Source organism: Castor canadensis, chromosome 12, assembly GCF_047511655.1.
Source record: "Castor canadensis chromosome 12, mCasCan1.hap1v2, whole genome shotgun sequence".
Lineage (NCBI taxonomy): Eukaryota > Metazoa > Chordata > Mammalia > Rodentia > Castoridae > Castor > Castor canadensis.
The window spans coordinates 92,021,327-92,027,720 of record NC_133397.1 but is presented as its reverse complement, the minus strand read 5'-3'; the positions used below and the strand labels follow the sequence as shown (position 1 = coordinate 92,027,720).

The following is a 6,394-nucleotide window of genomic DNA, read 5'->3' as shown; positions in this document are numbered from 1 at the left end:
CTATAGTTTCTTTTATTTGTTCTTGTTCTTTCTCAAATTCTCTATTTTTGTTGTCTAGGAAGTTCTTGAGTGTCTCCTGTACATTTTGATTGACCATATCCAGTATCACCTCTATAAAATTCTCATTGATTACTTGCAGAATTTCTTCTTTCAGGTTGTTCTTGTGGGCTTCATTGGGTTCTTTGAACATAGTTTATCTTCGTTTTGTTGGAGTCTGGATCTGAGTATCTGTTTTCTTCATTTCCCTCTGGTTCCTGTACTAATTTATTGCTGGAGGGAAACTGGTTTCCCTCTTTTTTCTATCTTCCCATGATTGCCCTTGCTATTGTTACTGTCCCTGTACTGTGTTCAATTAAGTATTTTCTAGGTTGTAATAATAACAATGATGATATCTAGAATGGAAGAGTGAGAGGAGAGGGAAAACTAAGAAGGTAAAGAAAAAGGGAAAAACAAGCAAACAAACAAACAATTAAAAAAAGCAAAACAAACAAACAAAAACAGTGTCAAAGAAATAAACAGGGAGAGATAGTGTACTAATCAACAGTAAGCTAAACAGGCATCAGAGACAAAGGGAGAGGATAAAAAACAATCCCCAAGTTCAAATGCAATAAAGTTTCAGTCTTAATAATTTTGGTTTTAGTCCCTCTGCCTCCAATCCTGGAGATGGTGTCTCAGAAATAGTTCTGCATTGTCTCATCAAAGGGGAAAAAAAACAAAAAAACAAAACAAACAAAAAAAATACACAACAAAGTATCCCAAGTTCAAATGCAGTATAGTTTCAGTAAGTCTTTCTGCATGAGCTTGTAGTTCAGTCGTTTTCTCATCAAAGGAAGAGAAAAGAAAAAAAAAGGGTCTGGAGACAGTTCTGTGAATGTCTATCTGAGGCTGCGGCTCACCTGCCCACTACTGTCAGCCAGCTGTTGCTGGAGGCTTTATTGATTTCAGATCTCAGGAGTGAGCTTAGGACTCACCTATCCCCACAGGCTTTGTTTATTTAGAGTTCTCCTGGGCACGACCGCCACTGTTACAAGTTTTCCCCTCTCCAAGCACACTGGGGAAGGTGGTGCTACACCCACCTTCTCCAGCCGGCATGTTTATTTACAATTCACATGGGAAGTGTCCCTTCCCCCCTCTCCAGTGGGGCTTTCCTCACACAGCCACTTTTATAAGCCTTCCCGCTCCAAGGTTGCTGGCCCGGTGCTGCCACTCCTGCCTTCTCCAGCTGGCTTGTTTATTTACAGATCCATTAGGGATTGCCCCTCCCCCCCTCTTTGGCATTCAGGGTGCCCCACCCTCTTTGCTGTGTTTTTTGTTGTTGATTATTCAGTTTGGGTTTTTTTCTCTTTTTTCCCTGGGTGGGTGTCAGTCTGTCCAGGGGGCTATGCTGATCTGGCCCAGGGCTGTTTGTGGGAGTACCACGTGCCGCTTGGCTCACATGGTGGTCTCTCAAGCTGGTAGGACCTGGTGTCTGGCAGCGCAGTAGCCCTCCTGGTTTCTCCTTTTAACATGGAGTAGTGATGCTATGCACAGGCTGGGGGTGTGGAGGAGTCGGAGGAGCCGGAGTTTTGCCTCTTCTGGGTGTTTTTCCTGTAAGGTGTATCTCCAGCATCTCGCCAAGATTTTACTTTAAGAAGCATGCTTTCTGCTTCCTCCCTCTAGTTGCCATCTTGGAATCTCACTATTGCTTTGTACTATAGTTTGAAGTCGGGTATTGTGATACCTCCAACGTCGCTCTTTTTGCTGAGCATTGTCCTATCTATTCATCAGTAGTGGGGCATCTTGGTTGTTTCCATAACTTGGCTATTGTGAATAGTGCTGCAATAAACGTGGGTGTGCAGGTGCCTCTAATTATTTTTTTTAATTAAAAATAGAGTTCAGGTTAGTGAGAAATGCTCCTGGTTTTCAATGGTCACATGTATATGACCAGTTCCTACTGAATGATCAAAATAAGAGAGGGATATACACCTGCTCTCTACATTTTGCTCCTAGCCTTTGCAGGTATTTCATAGCAAGGAAATTAACTTTATAAGGAAAAATTTACAAAGATATTAGATCTAGATGTACAATGACTCAGGAATTGACTTATTTTTTCTATAAATACTCAAAAAATAATTTGCTCTAATCACTAAATATGTGACACAATGCTTTTAGTAAGACTAATGTGGGATGGATTCTGAGAACTCTCTCTTAAAGAACTTATAACTTATTATGACACCATTTCCACCCGATGTTTCCTGCTACCTACCTTAGGAAATACTGTGCCCTCCTTCATGATCAGGTGCAAGAGCTGACCCAATTACGCCAGCAATTACAGGAAGGGAGAGAGGCCTCCCTCTGTCTTAGTCAACATCTCAAGGACCTCCTCACCCAGAAAGATCCTGCCTTTTACCATGGACAGGGCTGTCAAGAGCAGCTGAATGAAGGGCGAAGACTGGTGGAGCACCTTGTTTGCAAGCTCAGCACAGGTAAGGTGACCATAGGCCCTGATTATCCTGAGCTGCTACAAGGTTTCCAGCTCATGGAACACTCCACATCTCCCCCAATGACCTTTCTATGAAGCTTATCCTTTCACATCACTCTTGGGCTTTTCAGAAGGTCAGGACCACCTGGATGGGAAAGCAAAAGAGAAACACACTGGGGTAGAGGACATAGAGCTGTAGCCTGGCACCAGCTTTGTGACAGGAGGTTGGATACAGATGGAGAAGTCCAGGAGGAAGCTGGACAAGGATCTGGTGATCAAGGGAGCAAAAGGCATTTTAAACTTTTACCCACTTTTAGAAAGAACACGCTATAATGGGGATTCATTTTATCACAGATAGTTTTTCTGAAGAATCATGAAAGTAAGCTAGACAATTTCTTTAAAGAGAAAATATGGGACCACTTAGAGCAATTCTCTCAGTGTACCTTAAAATCATACATACATACATAAATATTTATGTCACCATGGCCTGGAAGACCAGAGAGACATACTTCATGTCTGGCTTGTCATTTCTGAATTTGTAGGAAATCATGAAAATGAGGGAGAAGAAAAAGAAAAGGAACCACTGTCAAAAATGAACGATCAGAACAGGTAAAATTTGGAGAGGGTCCTTGAAAGGAAAAAGAACAATGTGGCCCCATTCATGATGCCAGATTAAACATACACTGCTCATTTTAACCAATTTCATTCACTCAGCCAACCATGTGTATTGTCCTTCTGATACTTGTAGAGTTCTTTGAATCAGTGTCAGGTGATTTCTTGTCCTCTTGTGCATGGTAATAAGGCAGAGTGGAATTCATGCCTGGTTCCTCATATTGCATCTAGGTCACTGACAGGCAGTTCACATTCACAGCAAGGAAGGGAATTAGATGCATGTGTGTGTAGAATTTATATTCATCTACCTGTATATGAAGCTCACACATACATATACATATATATATATATGTATATATGTATATATATACACATCATATATATATACATCATATATATATACATCATATATATACACATCATATATATACATAATACATACATATAAACATACATACATATATACATATTTATATGTATGTAGGAAAAAGCATATTCAAAGAAACCTACAAAGTTTATGGCCTCCGGGGGTTTCTAAGCCTTCAGTAGTTGCCCTGGATAGTGTATTTAACCTTCAAAAACTTATATATAGATGCCCAAAATGTACCAGAATTCTAACTTTAAGAGGATATTCTCATAGAAATCTCTGTCAAAGCCCTAACAATCTGACATTTGTTTAGTTCTAACTGTTAATTTTCCCTTCTATATCTACCTTAGGGAATTCAGTTTTCTAATTCAAGCTCAGGCACAAGAATTGACCCAGTTAAGGCAGAAGTTGCAGGAAGGTAGAGAGGCCTCCTTGTTCCTCAGTCAGCATGTCAACGACCTTTTCACCCAGGACAACTTTGCCAGCCATCATGGTCAGGGCCACCAAGAGCATCTGGCTGAGGGGTGCAGGCTGGCGGAGCACCTAGCCCACAGGCTCTGCCCAGGTGAGGAGGCCACAGACCCAGTTTCCACTGAGCTGCTCCTTAGTGCTCAGCTCACACAAGACTCCACAGGACAAGCCATCTTTTCCTGGATCGCCTATCTACATCTCACTTGGAGCCTTAACAGAGCAGGACTGTCTCAGTTTGAGGAGAGAAGAAATGCACTGGTTACAGGCCAGGAACTTACAACTCCACCTGTGCTCCTTGGTGAACCATGGCATTTGCACAGCAGGCAGCATCTACCAGCAACCCCAGAGAAAGGAGGGTATGACAGGCAGAAGCTAGTTAGATTGAAAAGACTCTGGGCTAAGAATGGAAGCTTCCCAGGTATCCTCACCCTGAAATATCGAGGGTGAGAAGTGATTTATCCTTCCTAGATTTTTTCCTCATGTCAAACATGGTTAAAAAATTCATTTCCTTGTGTGCTGATGGTATTTGTAGCATTTGAGTAAGTAAAGTCATGAGCATACATAGAGTAGGACAAAGTCACTCACTGACAGGGGCTGGCATAGGGTCCTGACATAGTAGAATCTGGCAGTGGGGTACTGGAATACTTAACAGGTAACATGTCTAATTAAATCACAGAAGCAGGCATGAAGGACCCAGTGAAATCACTAGATGTACTGAGTTAGATTTGATGGGATAGTTTTCCTCTTCATAGAGAAGGTAATTGGTTTGATGTGAAAGCAATGGTTAAGCCACTGAGCCTGGGGACCAGCTATGTGACAGTGGGAGGTACCACTGGAAAGGCCTGCGGGCAACTGGATTCTCCAGTATATATGAATCTAGATAACAAAAGACGTTTTCCTTTCTTTGCCCAATTAAATGTAGAAGATGCTATTATGGAGATCCCTCCAATTGGGCTATTCACTTCATGGGATAAAATGTCATGGCAGGCATTTCTTTAAGACAGACACGAGGCCTTTCTGAATTCACACATAGATAATTTATGACTCTGTGCCAAGATAAGTCACTCCACTTCTAATGCCTGAATAGAACTGCCTAATGTCTAAGTGAGCTTGTTTGAATTTGATTGTAGAAAATTTCAAAGATGAAGATGATGATAATGAAGAACAAGTACTATCAGAATTGGATCCAAGGTAACAACCAGTGATAGGAGAAGGTAACGATCATGAAAACTATGGAGAGTGGCCCCAACAGATCATACAAAGAAGTCAAAGGTAGCCACACTCATGATGCAGAGGTCAAGAAGAACTGCTCTTACTCTGGCTTTGTTTACTAAGCCAATAGCACTGTCTGTTCTGAGTGTCACTTTGTAGTCTCTCCCATTCACAGAGTCTGTCTCATTCATAGAGTGAATGAACCAGGGTGAGGAATATCCTGCACTCAGAGATGAGCTTTTCTCTTTTGCCTGCTTAAAATCCAGAGGTGCACCTGTTTTCTGAATGGTTCACATTCACTTGGCAGGCAATTTCACAGCAAAACAAACAAACAAAAAGCCCCCACAAAACAAAAGTTTTATCCTGCCCTGACATTAAGAGAAAGATGCCTAGAAGTCACAAAACTTCTGGAGGGTCTATAAATATCTCAAGAGCATGTTTCTACTGAACCACTAAATTCAGAATATAATAGCAGAAAAAGCCACTGTTCACAAAGGAATGAGCCAGAATTATACCTGGATGGTATTATGGAGTTATTCCCACAGAAATCTCTCTCAAAATCTCAACATGTATGATTACACCATTTCTACTCTAACAATTTATTCTATCCCACCTTAGAAAAGATGATATCCTGGTTCGAGTTCAGATGGGAGAGGAAAAAAGCGAGGCCTCCTTCTCCCTCAGTCAGCAACTGAAGGACCTCTGCACTCAGGAAAACCCTGACAACCACTGGGGCCAGGACCATGGAGAGCAACTGACTGAGGCAAGCAAGCTGTTGGAGCCCTTTGTCTACAAGATAAGTGCAGGTAAGTGGACCACAGCCCATTCCACACCTCCAGTAGTAACACTTACCAGCTGTCCTGGTTTCCAAGCACATGTGAGGTCACAGCAGCATGCAAATAGCCTAGGTGGGAACAGAGTGGAGAAATGCACTCAGAATTCAAAGTATTCCAGTTTTCTCTCTAGTCCATGAAGGATGGCACATGGTCTTTGGGACAGGAGGTGTATCCACCCAGTGCTCAAGGACTGGAAGTAGATTCTTAGAATGCTGAGAGCCTTCTATGAATGAGTTTCCCATATTTTCCCATGTGCTCACTTCATGACTGTAGCAAGTGGCTAGTTTGTCCTTTCTAGATTTCAGCTTTCTCATCTGTAAATTGGAACAAATCATCTTTTGCTTCCTAGCTGTAAAGAGTGAATGAGGGAGTGCCCGTGAATGCACTTAAGTGAAAATATAACTCCTCAGTGCCCCTAAAGCCTGGCAATGAGCA

The 6,394-nt window shown here is 42.0% G+C and overlaps 1 long non-coding RNA gene across 1 annotated transcript in view; it reads right to left on the bottom strand.

The window, feature by feature from the left end:
* Window positions 1-5,620: 5,620 nt before the first annotated feature.
* The window catches only part of LOC141414890 (uncharacterized), a 42,779-nt gene continuing 42,005 nt past the window's right edge, over window positions 5,621-6,394 (bottom strand). Inside the window, exon 3 of the long non-coding RNA XR_012439853.1 lies at window positions 5,621-6,027. This is a non-coding gene — a long non-coding RNA (uncharacterized lncRNA). The remainder of the gene's footprint in view (window positions 6,028-6,394) is intronic.